Source organism: Urocampus carinirostris, chromosome 2 (assembly GCF_059441175.1).
Source record: "Urocampus carinirostris isolate Australia breed hairy pipefish chromosome 2, RoL_Ucar_1.0, whole genome shotgun sequence".
Lineage (NCBI taxonomy): Eukaryota > Metazoa > Chordata > Actinopteri > Syngnathiformes > Syngnathidae > Urocampus > Urocampus carinirostris.
Window position 1 is genome coordinate 20338741 of NC_142350.1, and position 14309 is coordinate 20353049.

The window sequence follows — 14309 nt, forward strand, 5'->3', positions numbered from 1 at the left end:
ATGTTGAGAGATTTGTCAGCTGGGGTTATAATGTTTAAAATTAACTTCTTTTGTGGAGCACCAAAAAATGTGTCTTACCATTGCAGTTCTCTCTGGTAAGACTGCCAACAAACCCCGTCTCCCAGTCACATGTCAGAAGCCAAAACCAAACCCCACCCCTTACCAGCAGATGGCACTGTTGGACTAATCATTGCAGGACATTTACCAAAAACTATACACATATTTCTGCAGGAATTTCAATAAAACAAAAGTTATTATTACACCCGTTACACTAGTGTAAACAACAATAAAGACAATTCACATCAATACATTTTGGTCACTGTGGTTCCTAAGGTAATACAGGTTATCCATCCATCCATCCATTATCTGCACCACTTATCCTCAGTAGGGTCGCGGGGGTGCTGGAGCCCATCCCAGCCATCTTGGGGCATTGGGTAGGGGACACCCTAAACTGGTTGCCAGCCAGTTGCAGGGCACACAGGGACAGACAATTCGCTCGCTCATTCACACCTGGGGACAATTTGGACCTACCAATTAACCTGACATGAATGTTTTTGGAATGTGGGAGGAAACCGGAGTGCCCGGAGGAAACCCACGCAAGCACGGGGAGAACATGCAAACTCCACACAGGAGGTTCGATCTCATGACCTCAGAACTGTGCCGCTCATGCGCTAACCACTCCGCCGTCGTACTGCAATACAGGTTATTTGTTTTAGTTAATAATGTAACTGTAATTTTGTTATCTGTCATTTTCAATATATTTTATGTTGTTCATAAAGCCCATTTGTAACAATGACAATAAAGGTATATTCTATTCTATTCTATTCTATTCTATTCTAAATAATACTTAGATTCAGCAAAAATGATATCCCAGTAGAACAAAATTTTGTTTTAACTATGTTTCAGTCGAATAAGAAAATGATGAAATGGCACTTCAACATGTAATAAAGACTTTAAAGCAGGGGTGTTAAACAGGCGGCTAAGGGATTCAAACGAAAAACGAGCTGCATGTTGAAATACGACCACTTGATTTTGCCAAAGCCAGGTGCCTCTCACGAACGCTTTACTTGTAGCTCTCTCTCTCTCTCTCTCTCTCTCTCTCTCTCTCTCTCTCTCTCTCTCTCTCTCTCTCTCTCTCTCTCTCTCTCTCTCTCTCTCTCTCTCCTCTCCTTCTCTCTCTCCCTCCCTCTCTCTCTCTCCTCCTTCTCTTTTTCGCTCGAATCTACTTGTCCGTGTAAAGCCGAGAGAATGTTTGTTCTATCGTGTGGCCCCCGAGTTAAAATGAGTTTGACACCCCTGCTTTGAAGAGAACAAAAAGATAAAAAAAAGAAGAAAAACTCTGGATAAAAGAAAATATATTTACAACGTAAGTGCTTACTGACTGGTCTACATTACCTGTATAATAATATTTCTGTGAATGTAAAGTAATAGGGTATCGTAACAATAATATTGAGCAGCAACCGAATAAGAAAAACAAACGTGTCACAAGAAATGGTTTTACAGTTTTGTGAGCTCATTTAGGGTGGTGACGTTACCCTACTTATCTGAGAAATCTACTAATCCTGAGATCAATAACACTGTTCATGATAGTCACAATTGGATTCCTGTCTATGAGTTTAAACAACTTGGCCTGTTTAATGTACCATTATTGTGCTCACGACTCAGCGGTCAGCCGTGATCGTATAGTGGTTAGTACTCTGCGTTGTGGCCGCAGCAACCCCGGTTCGAATCCGGGTCACGGCAATTTTGTGACTAGATCCAACAAATACTGTAAACGAATGCACACCTACAGTTCATAAAACACAAGTAAGTCACGTTCTGTACCAGGAAAATAAAGATGTAAGAATGTGTTTTTTTCGCTACTTTTCCCCTTTTTATTTTTGTTTGTTTTTGTATGTGTTTGTCTTGCTGTCAGTCACCCCTCTCGAGTGATATGACCAGGATAGGTAGATAGATCGATAGATAGATAGAAGAATGTGGACGAATACATATACGAAATGATCAGGACCAGAATGGATTATAAGTTGTAGTTATAGAAAACGCCGCTAGGTGTCATGAGTGTTTTTGTGTTGCAGCATGAGCAGCGACTGTATAAGTGAATTAATTTCAATTTTCTTTATAGTCATCTATGGGCAATTTTAGCTTCAGAGTATATATATATATATATATATATATATATATATATATATATATATATATATATATATATATATATATATATATATATATATATATATATATATATATGTAACGGGTGTAATAATAACTGTTGTTTTATAGAAATTCCTGCTGAAATATGTGTATCGTTTTTGGTAAGTGTCCTGCAATGATGAGTCCAACAGTGCCACCTGCTGGTATGGGGTGGGGCTGGTTTTGGCTTTTGACATGTGACCGGAAAGCGGGGTTTTGTTGGCGAGCTCCCAACGGTAAGACACATCTTTTGGTGCTCCACAAAATAAGTTAATTTTAAACATTATAACCACAGCTGACAAATCTCTCAACATGCCCAGTAATGTGATTGATGTTGTCAAGCTGTTTGGATTTATTTTCATTTTGTTTCTGTTGTGCTAAAATATTAGTTCCCCTTATAAGATCAAAGCCAGCAGAGAAGGTAATGTTGTGACTCATTTATCTGCAGGTAGATTGTATCCGTTTTTATACTCATTATTTCTGTTTTCTCATGTATATACAAAGGATGATGTTGGTTAAAATTCAGACTATAAAAAAATATGTTGAATTCATTGTAAACGTTAAAAAAACACTATACGATCTCTTGTTAAAAGTATCTTGTTAAAATGGATGTAAAAATGGATTGTGATATTCTAAAATGTATTTTATGTAAAATGAAAAGAAAGCTCTTTGATATGCTTTGGGCAGTCTACAGAGCGAGCTGCCAACGAGATCAAAGAGATCAAAGCCAGCAGGGAAGCTAATGTTGTGACTCATTTATCTGCAGAAACTGTAATAAAAAACTAATCATCCAGTCCAGCGTGAATGTGGATCTTTTGTGGGACAGGTACACCGCGGTATATATATATATATACATATATACATATACTGTATACATATATATACTTTTTTTTCCCCAAAATAAAACCTTTGAAGGAACTGATTTCACCCGCCTTCTCGGTATCCAAAACAAAAACAAAAAAACGCTGAGGAAAAAGCCATTCCTCAAAGCCCCAGTGTGTAATATTTGAGCACTAGATAGCACTGTATTCTATAATGCGAACTAAAACCAGTGCCACAGAGCGCAGCTAGCAGCGAGATTCCAGGCAAACATGGCGGCGATACTGAAATATGTCATGGCACGGATCATTGGAAAGCTTAAACTCTTAGGATTCATTTCAAAATGTAGTCGTCACAGAAACATCATGATCAGTCTGAAACAAAATACCAGAAAACTATAAAGCATAGCATAGCTAACAATGAAATGATCTGAAATGATCTGCATTTATATAGCGCTTTTCAAGTCAATGACTTCCCAAAGCGCTTTACATTGTGCTTCACATTTCCCAATAGCGGCCGTGATCTGTGCAGCCATGTAAGGCACTAACCTGCTTATTGGGGGTGTTGGGGTTTCAGTGTCTTACCCAAGGACACTTTGACATGTAACACGGATAAGCCGGGATTCGAACTGGAATCCCTTACTCCTAAAACGATCGCTCTACCTCCTGAGCTACTGCCGCCCCCAACAACAACGTGCTCTGATACTCAGCTGATGAAACGGTTCTCGGCATACACGGCATAGTTACGTCCAGGACCATCCAGTGAATCCAACCGTTTAAAATATTTACTCAAAATCACACAATAGTGCCGACAGACAAAAAAAAAACAAAAATCAGCCTAAAAATAATTTCTGCATCATTCGACGTTCCTTGTTGCAATCCATCTGTTACACCACATTACTTCATGTTTACAAATAAAAAGACGTGTGTAATAATTTTTAATATGGTCGTTAGCCTCTGACTTTTTGATTGACACCACTTGAAACCAATTGCAAGCTTTTTTTCACGGTCCTTAGCCTACAATAGCCTATGACAGCCTGTATTGAAGAAGAAGGAAATCTTTAGGCAATAATGACCGATACAAATATTTATTGACACATTGGCTAGACAATGTAATTCCCAACGTAATTCTATGCAATTTTACGGGGTTTATTCAAATCAAAGCCGAAAATAAAGATGCGTATTGGAACTCAGAATCCATTTGTGTGCACAATCAGTGATTTACTTCTGAAAAGAAAAGTCAAACATTCAATCTTTCAGAATGTCTACAAAATAGCCTAAGTAAAATACATGCCTGCAAACATTTTAGGGCTGTAAACTGGTCATCTCTAGTCCAAATGGCCGCTTTTGGAAACACTTTTACATTCCTTTAGAAAAATGTGTAAAATATGATGTATAGTTTTTGAGCAGCATTAGCTCAGGAGGTAGAGCGCTCAAGTGATCAAGAGATCGCAGGTTCAATTCCCGGCTCCTCCGTGTTATATGTCGAAGTGTCCTTGGGCAAGACACTGAATCCCCAATGCCCCCAATAAGCAGGTTGGCACTTTGCATGGCTGCACGGCCGCTATTGGTGTGTGAGTGTGTGTGAATGGGGTAAGTGTGAAGCACATTGTAAAGCGCTTTAGGAAGTCTTAATTGACTTGAAATGAGGACGCTATATAAATGCAGACCATTCTCCCAACGGTTCAAGAACAGCATTCAATTTAATTTGGGTACGTCTTGGACTAGGATTTTAGGTGAGTTTTACAGAATTGTTAACGGGTTAACATAAGCAGAATGAGTAAAAGTAAAAAAGTTTAAAAAAAGGAAAGGAAAAAAAGCTCTTGTCAGCTTGCTGAGAGCCTTCAGGCAAAAGGGCAATATGTCAAAAAAAAAGAGTTAGAATGTAAAAAATGCAAAGAAGAATGGAACCATATCAAAGATAGACGAAGGGTAAGAGCCCCTTCTCTCCTCAAGCAAAGCCAACTTGTCAGAACTGATTAAAAGCCCCTCGGCCGCTCCCCGTGCTCGTGATGTACTTCCTGCCTCCCCCTCTGGACCCTAGAATCCAAAATGCGATTCAAAATTGAAGAGTTTCCCTTCCCATGTGAGACGAGGAGCAGGTGGAGGTCCTCGGGCACAATTCCCTTTCCCTCCTGCTGTCGTTAGCATGTCATGCTCATAAAACATCTGCAATATCTTCTACAGTCCTTTTGGTGATGTGAGCTTTAAGAGATTTGAAGAGAATGAAATGGTGCCAATGTAATATGCCAATTTAGCTAATGATATGAATGTGTTCGACTGACAGGTTGAAAAGTCCATCCATTGGTTGCGCGTTAGCTCAGTGAATCTCCATGATCATCGGGCGGCAGTGATCCATAATAGCACCGCCGTTGGTCTCCATTAACATCCATCACTCTTCAGGGGGATTTTCTACTAATTGAGAAGTGCAATTGACGTTCAGTACGACTGGTTTCTAAATGACCTCCCGTATCGATACCATCCCCACGCCCACACCCAATGAACCATAACAAATGACATTTGGATGTCAGGACGGCCAAGTCACGCCAAGGAATAAGAGCGAGTCTGTCACAAAGTAGTATTGGTACTTAGTAGATACTGTATGGGCTTGATCCGTTCCAGGATCGTGCTTGTAGCTTAAATCGCTCTTGAAATGAGCACATTTTCCTTATTTGGAATAATTGAAAACTAATTGGTCCGTTCCCGTCCTCCTAAAAAATCCATGTTAACCTTAAATACCTTTAAAACTCATCTTCCTAATCACTCAAAACACATTCAAATAGTAATTAAACACAAAAAAAGAGAAAGTAATAAGATAAATAACAAGACATTAACAAAACAAAATAAGAGTTTTATGAGCACTCACAATGAAGGTGTCACAATGTGTCGGACGGATCCAAACGCGAGACACAGGGGATGTGGTCTGAACCCAGTAGGGGGGACGTTTATTTAAACTGCAACACCAACCTTCATCCGCGAGAAGGGGGTGTCAGATCTTGAAAAAGGAGGCTTGCGAGGGAAAACAAAAAAAGGGGGGTCTTGAGGTGAAGAAACATCTTTAAGTGAAGATTTCGGAATACGTTTAAGGAAGATGGCTTGGGTGGACGACTGTGGTACAAGGAGGGAACGGGCGAAGGAGATGGTGTGGTGGGTTTCGGAGTTGCGAAACTGGAACGTGGAAGGAGAAGGCTTTGTCGTTTTGGAGAGTGAAAAGCTTCAGGAATCAAAACGGTTCAGAAAAGTGAGTGTCTTGGGTATTTATAGCAGAGCTGCCTTATTGTCTAAGTGAAAAGACATGGGGAGAGGAAAAGTATAGGGGATTGGGAAATTGGCTAATGCTGCCCTCTTAGGGGAAAAGAGGGCCTGCAGGAACTAAACCCTGACAAGAGACAGTCGCCGAAACAGGGGTGAGTGTGTGGTGCAGAGTAGTAGACGGAGACCGCATACCTGTCAACTTACATGTTTTCCCAATATTTTATACCAGGGGTGGCGAACACGCGGCTCTACATCCACATGCGTCTCTTGGCCAATCAGAATGCCTCATCAATTAATCTTTGCCTCATCATATTTTCTATTTACTGTGGCTCTTTACCTCATTTCATGTTTAGTTTTTTTCCGCTTTTAAAACGCACTTGAATCCATCAGAGTTAATAACAAATAAGTAATATTTTGAAATTAATTTGGCAGATTTGTTGTTTTTATGCTGCTCCGGAAACATAACTGACTGCCAATCGTCTGCGTAGGTTACGTCCAATGCCAGGAAATTAAGTAAACTTTTCATGAGCGTGCAGACTGTTACCCTCATGGTCAAAATGCAAAGCGAAACGGAAATAGTGTTATGTGTGTTATGGGAAATAATGTTTTTAATTGTGTGTGTTTGTGTGTGTCTGTCTGTCATGGCAGGTCAGTGCGTGGTGTGGCTCTTTGACTCTCACAGTTAAAAATTTTGTCTCTTTGTGTCAAACGTGTTCGCCATCCCTGTTTTATACACTTATTGATAATTTCAAATTGTGTACACCGTAAAACAACTTTTTACAGGAGAAACAAAACAAAAGAACAACCGTCTTTTTGTTAGACTGATCTAGTTTCGCCTATCTGGTTATAATCCGGATAGGTAGCAGACGACAATGTCATTGTAGATTGCTAATATTGTCTCTGCATTCTACACGGTGCTGTGAGTAAATAGGTGCCACATTGTGTTTGTAAGATTTATCATTGCTTAACCTGACCTGTCCATGGCCATACCTCGCTGAGAACACCCGATCTCAGGATGCTAAGCAGGGTCAGGCCTAGTTAGTACTTGGATAAGTGACCACCTGGGAATACCAGGTTCTGCAAATAGGTCAACTTTCCTTTTTTATTTTCCGATTGCCCTGTCAGGAATGGGATGGGCTAAAATTCTCACAGAAAGCCGAGGGGCTTCTGCCATCTGGTGGAGTGGTGAGTAATTCTTTTTGGGACAAAAATATTTTATACTGCGGTCAACATTACTGGCAGGCCAGATATTATTCAAATTATGACAGAGGCCGTAGGTGAGTAAAAATTTGATCACGGACCGTAACTGGCTCCCGAGCCAGACTTTAGATGTGCCAGCACTAAGGGAACCAAATAAATTGAATTCTTTAAATTGCAATCATTAATAGGGTAGCAACTGGCCGGGGTTGACAGATATGAGATTGAGAGACTTTTCATGATATGTAAGCACTTACTGTCCACTTTAAGTTACCGTAACTTTAAATGAGCATACAAATGAAAAAAATTCTACGGTACAATTTTTTTTAACTTTGGGGGGCCTGTAAGAGTTTGCATGTGCAAACTGGGACCGTCCGATGCTGGCGGTGAGCAGTCGAGAACGGTTTCTTGTGGTAGCCTCTGGGATTGCTCGTAACCTGGATTGTCCTTCGTAAAACGGGCAAGCTGTTTGTTCCGAATGAAATTCAGATATCGACATTTCCACGTCTCAAGGTGCTCTTCTAAAGAGGCATTAATGTATTTGATTAAACTAACAACTTTCACACATGAGCAGAACAAAAGTGTTTCTGTCTCATCCCTTTCTGCCTTTAATGCAGTCCTTTATGGTAAAAACAAATCGAAATCCCCATTCGTCCTCCTCTGATCCCCCCTCCATTCTCATTCTACGCTTCCACCAACTCTCCACATCTGTCACTCTTTTCCCATTTACGCATCTCCATTTTCGCAGTTTTTCTGCTGTCTTGTTTCCCAATGATTAAACAATGCTGCCGCCCTGGAGAGCCCGCACTATTCTTTTTAATGCCTGCTGTCTGAAGGCGGCCTGTGCCCCTCCTATCGGAATCTTTAACCTCTCGCCATCAGTCTCGCCTTGTCGCCTTGATTATTTCTCTCCCTCTCTCCGTCCTTCTCCTCTGAGCCTCCCGTTCCCTGTCGCCTCTTGATTGAACGAGCTGAGAAGTTAGTCGGATACCCTTCTGCTGTCCTCTAAGGTAACTTGCACATACGCACAGGCGTACACCAACACGTACGCTCCCGATTTGGCTAATGCATACAGTATACATCTCCAATTTTGTCTGGCTCCCTGAACCCAGTTGAAGTCAAAGTAAAAAAGTAGTACATAATTCGACCTACCTAGCCGACCTACAGAACCCTGTCTACCTACCTACCTACCTACCTACCTACCTACCTACCTAACCAACCTATCTTACTGTATCTACCTGTTTCTTCATTTCTACATACCTTCCGATCGACTGCACAACTTAACTACCAACTGGTCAACCAACATAACAACTAGCTTGCCTGCCTACCTACCTCCCAAACCAACCTATCTTACTGAATCTACCTGTTACTTACCTGTTGCTTCTACCTACCTTCAACCGACTGGACAACTTCACTACCAACTGGCCAACCAACATAACTGGCCGACCTACCTACCAATGTACCTACCTACCTACCCACCTATCTACCTACCTACCTACCATCCTAACTAACCAACCTATCTTACTGTATCTACCCGTTTCTTCGTTTCTACCTACCTTGCGTCTGACTGGATGACTTAACTACCAACTGACCAACCAACATAACAACTGGCCGAACGGCCGGCTGACCTACCTACCCGCCTACTTACTTACCTACCTATCTACCTACCTACCTGCCTACCCACCTACCTACCTTCCTGCATCTTCTAAGCCCACCTTCATCTTTACTTTTCAAACTATTGTCTGTTTGCTTACCAACCCTACTTACATACATAGATAAACCATATTATTTCACTTGTTGTCATGTTGGCGTGCCAAACGAGTCGGGGTCTGGCGCCATCTAACTGTCCGTGAGTGAATTTCTCAGCAAAGTCACCTCAAAAGGAACTGCAAAAACAGCAAAGAATGTTTGTGACCCTGTCAGTCACTGTCACTTACAGCATTTATTTGAAATGATAAATTGATACTTGAAAATGTCAGCCTTTTGTCCTTATGGAGGACATGTTGTGAAAAATCGACTTTTTAAAAGTTTGGATCCAACTTGTTGGTTCTCTGCCAGTTTTGAGGTATTAAGTCAAATGAAAAAAAGCAGATTAACATAATTAGTTAGCATGTGCAACCGGTGTTAGCTTCTGCATATGTGGCAACTTATTTTACGAGATCGTAAAAAGAAGAAATCAAAATACAGTAACATTTTGTCAAAATAATGAATACTTGGCAGGATTACAATTGTATTTAAAACTGTACTTACATATACGAATTGTGTCTGTCATAAATTCAATCACTGAAACGAGAGTCTCTCGTTTAGAGACTAATGGTCAGAGTTTTGTGCATTTATATCTTTTGTGCAGATTGTACAGAAGAGAAGACCAACTCATGCACTCTGTGTTGCAGGTAAATTCAAATCTCTTTGTGTTTTTATTTCCCTTTTTCGTAGCACCCATTTTGTTAAATTGACGTGAACCTGCAGTTTCGCGAGGACAGGGCAGTTGAGTGAGGAATGCGTTCAGGGACATTAGGTAAATAGGCCTTCGTCTTTTATTTCGTAGTTCATTGGTTTTTAAAATCACCACATGATCACTGTGGTGTTCTATTGTGAGAATGTTTGACTTAGCTTAGTGAATCTGAATACTGTCAAGAGGTTCTGGCATTCCCACGACAAACAAGTAAAACACGAGGCATCCCAGAGTTACAGGAGTGTTACAATTGCAGTCCGAATGTCAACCCACCCCCCAAAACGATGACAATTGAAAAGTTTATTTGAGCACATCTAAGAATTTCCCATACCTTCACGCGCAACAAAGGGAGCTGAACAAGGATTTCATCCAGAAGATGGCGTCAGCTAGTACAGTATTTTCAAGTCAGGGACACTACCTTGAAACAAAATGTGGTCGTTTTATTCATATTATCTCTAGTCTGGCGCACTCCTGGCCTCATGGTGGGAGAACACATCGCCATCAATTGGTCCTTAATGCACTTTGATTATATCCATATTTTGAATTTTTTCAAGAAATGTCCTCAACCGTAATGCTTCTCTCCAGCTTTATTTTTTCAAAGTCCGAACACTCTGGTCCAGTAAAAGAACACGCGGCGAGACATCGGAATATCCTTCGCCTTCACTTGTCAATAAATTCTGGTTTTAACATAAGAGAGGCAGAAAATATAACTAGAGTTCCTGTGCATTGTCCACAATTGGCACTGGCACTTGAGCAGAAGGTGTGTGTCTTGAGGTCTTGACGAAGGACGAAGGACGAGAAGCGCGTGGTTCACATGAAAGGAATTCTGGGTAAGCTCATCCCCGTGGAGGCTTTCATCCCTTATCTTCCATTCCGTCTTTTTTTGTCCAAGCGCCCTCTGACTTCCACGCTGCCCTCGGCCGCTCTTTTTCTCACCTCTTTCATAGTTTTCTCGCTTTGATTTTCGATTTCGTTTTTCTTGGTCACTTACATTCCTTGCTTTCATTTGCATTCCCTTTTGCTTCTCTTTCTCACTTACCTTATATTATTCCCCGCTCAGTTTTCCCCCACCTCACTCATCCTTCTCCTTTCTCCCCTTCACTGCGAACATGAAATGATCAAAGTGCCCATTCTGGCCGTGACAGTTCAATTTGAGCCGGGCACGGCGTGTCCGTGCAACTTGCACTCGCGACTTGCAATCCTGCTTGGAATCTCTTTGAAAATAAAGAGTAAAAATCCACCATCAAACTTCAGGTATAGCTTCTCTTGAAAGTGTGAAAAAAATAAATATAGAAAATATATTTATATATGTCTATATACTGTGTGAATTACTGTTAAATTTGGACTATAGATCACCTCTGATTAAAAGACGCATCCGGTACATTTTTTAAAGGAAAAACCATATTATACATACATAAGCCTCACCTGACTATAAGCTGCATGAGCCCACATAGTAACATGATACAGATGCTGTCATTCTTACAACTGAGATAGATTCCGGAAGATCGTTCGTAAGTAGAATTTTTTCGTAAGTTGTATGTTTAAGGTTTATATAAGTATGTTTAAGGCTTGCATAAGTACCCTGTATTGTACTAAGAAATAAACATTTCAGAAAATAATATGCTTTATAAAGATAAATAACGTGAGGTTTAACTCACCCTTAGTAGATGCACTTTAAGACGTCCTCCTTCGTGGTAAAAAGTGGCCGAAAAAAAGCCTTCCAACCATTTTCTCAACCGCATCAAGCTTTCTTATTCCACTTTCATTTCAAAAGAAACGGCTCGCCTCTTCTTTAAACTTCATACCAACCATATTGAATGGATGAACGAGATATTAAACAATAAAAAATGTCAAAGTTCTTAGCGCGCTAGCGATACAGTGCACCATGATATGATTACACATGAACCAGGAAGTAGGAGCCGGATTTCTTCTTCGAGGTGGATCCTGGGTGACCTCTCACAGCGCCACGCGGCGAGAAGAAGCACTACAGTAATGTCCACTACTCAAAAAAACCTCTAACTCACAGCAATGTTATGATGTTTTTCGACATCCGGAAAAAATGTTCGTATGTACCTTTGTTCGTAACTGGTAAGTTCGTAAGTAGAAGAGCGTCTATATTTACAAAGACAGACTGTACACAGAAAAGGTTTTGATAATATAATATTAATACATTATCTCATCTCATCTCATCAGCCGTACCGCTTATCCTCATTAGGGTCGCGGGGGGGCTGGAGCCCATCCCAGCCATCTCCGGGCAGTGGGCAGGGGACACCCTGAACTGGTTGCCAGCCAATCGCAGGGCACACAGGGACAGACAACTCATTCGCTCATTCATACCTAGGGACAATTTCACATTATTAATAGTATTATTAATAATATACCTATACCCGTTAAGTGGACTGCCGGACTTTTGATAAAAAACATACGTGTCTGTGCGATGTACCCAGTCACTGACATACCTCATGCCACATATCACTGGAAAGCTTCAACTCTTAGGATTCAAGATATAACGACCGTTTCAAAATATACTTATCCGAGAAACATCAGTCTGAAGCAAGATACCCGAAGAATATAAAGCCGAGGTAACTCAACTATAACGTCCCCGAGGGGTCAGATACAATTCCCTGCAAAAATAGTGTGGTTATATCAAGAACAATACTTAGAATCCATACCTGTCAACCTGTACGGTTTTGCCGTACAAAGTAAGTTTATTATGCATTTTAAGACGTGTACGACATACGAGAAAATTTGTACGGAAAAACTCAAATTTGTCAATGTTCATTGACAAACTATTGGCAAATTAATCAAGTCAAACGAGTTCGCCGCAGTAGCGCCTATCTCGGTATCGTTTTTTTCGTTGCAAACGAAGCGAGCGGTTTGATGTAGTGAAAGGAAATCCGTCTCTTTTTAGAGAACCGGCTTTTTCGGATCAACTCATAAAAGAGAGCCGTCTTTCAAACGGCTCACTTGCTTTGATGCATTAGATTACAAATTATTATGTTGTATAAAGAAGTTGAGAAAAAAAGGAAGTATAAAAGGAGAAAATGAAAAAAGACAGGTTTGTGGTTATCCCTTTAATCAGTATATTACCAACAATATTTTAATGCAGAAAATTGATTCGTAATTTGAATAAGAAAATGTATTATTCTACGTAATTATATTTGCATGTATTTTTCCTTCTCCAATGAACGTCCAAGCTACTACATTTTTGAACTTTTTTTTATAATAAACCCCATTCATGTCGAGCAATTCAGTATCTCACAACAAAATGTTAATTAACAATGTATGATATAGCGAAACACATGTACAATATAACATGTTAAACTACATAAATAAACACGTTTGAAAAAAAACATGGTGTAAGATTATTTTGTATTTCGTAAGGGAAAATACGACAGTTTGTAAGGGCACGGAGCCCTGGAGCTTGACAGGTATGAGAATCCAACCGTGTGAATTATTTACTCCAGAACACACAAAGTGCCGGCAGATAAATAGGAATCCGCCTTCAACACTTCTTCCTCTTGTTATCGTTTCGCCACGTTACTTCGGTTTACAAATAAACAGACTCTTAAAATGATTCTAATATGGTAGTTAGCGCCCCCCTTATGATCGACACCATTTCCATGACAGTTCATGCTAATTTGATTTATGCTCAAAGTGAGAAGTCACATTAAACTTGCGTCTTTCTCGACACATATATTCCCCGCATCTCCCTCATACCTTTATTGCTCGGGCCGTTGAAAAAATGCATACATTAGCCGCATTGCTGCACGGGCAGCAGGGTTAAAAGTTTGGGAAAAAGGTTGAGGCTTATAGTCCGAATTTGACGTTATTTTGCTTTTTATATTGCTTCTGCTGAATGTTATTGCGCTCATTCAATGTGCACTACAGACGCTTCCTCGACTTACGATAAATGGTGGATACGAACATTTTTTGGGGATGTCGAAAAATATCCGGATACTGGTGTAAAGTTAGATTTTGTATTGTGTGCACCTTTTTCCGAGTAGAGGACAGTACTCTAGTGCTTCTTTCCGCCGCCACCGGCGTGAAGTGGCGCTGTGAGAGGTCACCCGGCATCCAACCCGAAGAAGAAATCCGGCTTCTACTTCCTTGTTCGTGTGGAAACACACTGCACTTTATCTTTAGCGCTAAGAACTTTGATGTTTTTATTGCTTAATATCTTGTGCGTCCAATCAATATGGTTGGTGTAAAGTGTAAAGAAGAGGCGAGCCGTTTGATTTAAAATGAAAGTGGAATAAAAAAGCTTGATGCGGTTGAGAAAATGGTTGGATCGCTTTTTTTCAGCCACTTTTTACTACAACGGAGGAGGTCGCCTAACTCTTGAAGCCCATCTTCCAAAAGTAAGTTAAACTCAACTTTATTTATCTTTATAG

The 14309-nt window shown here is 40.4% G+C and overlaps 1 non-coding gene across 1 annotated transcript; it reads left to right on the forward strand.

Moving 5' to 3' along the window:
- Positions 1 to 1671: 1671 nt before the first annotated feature.
- Positions 1672 to 1743, forward strand: trnah-gug (transfer RNA histidin (anticodon GUG)). The gene has a single exon. It is a non-coding gene; the product is annotated as a tRNA-His (tRNA).
- The last annotated feature ends 12566 nt before the right edge of the window (positions 1744 to 14309 follow it).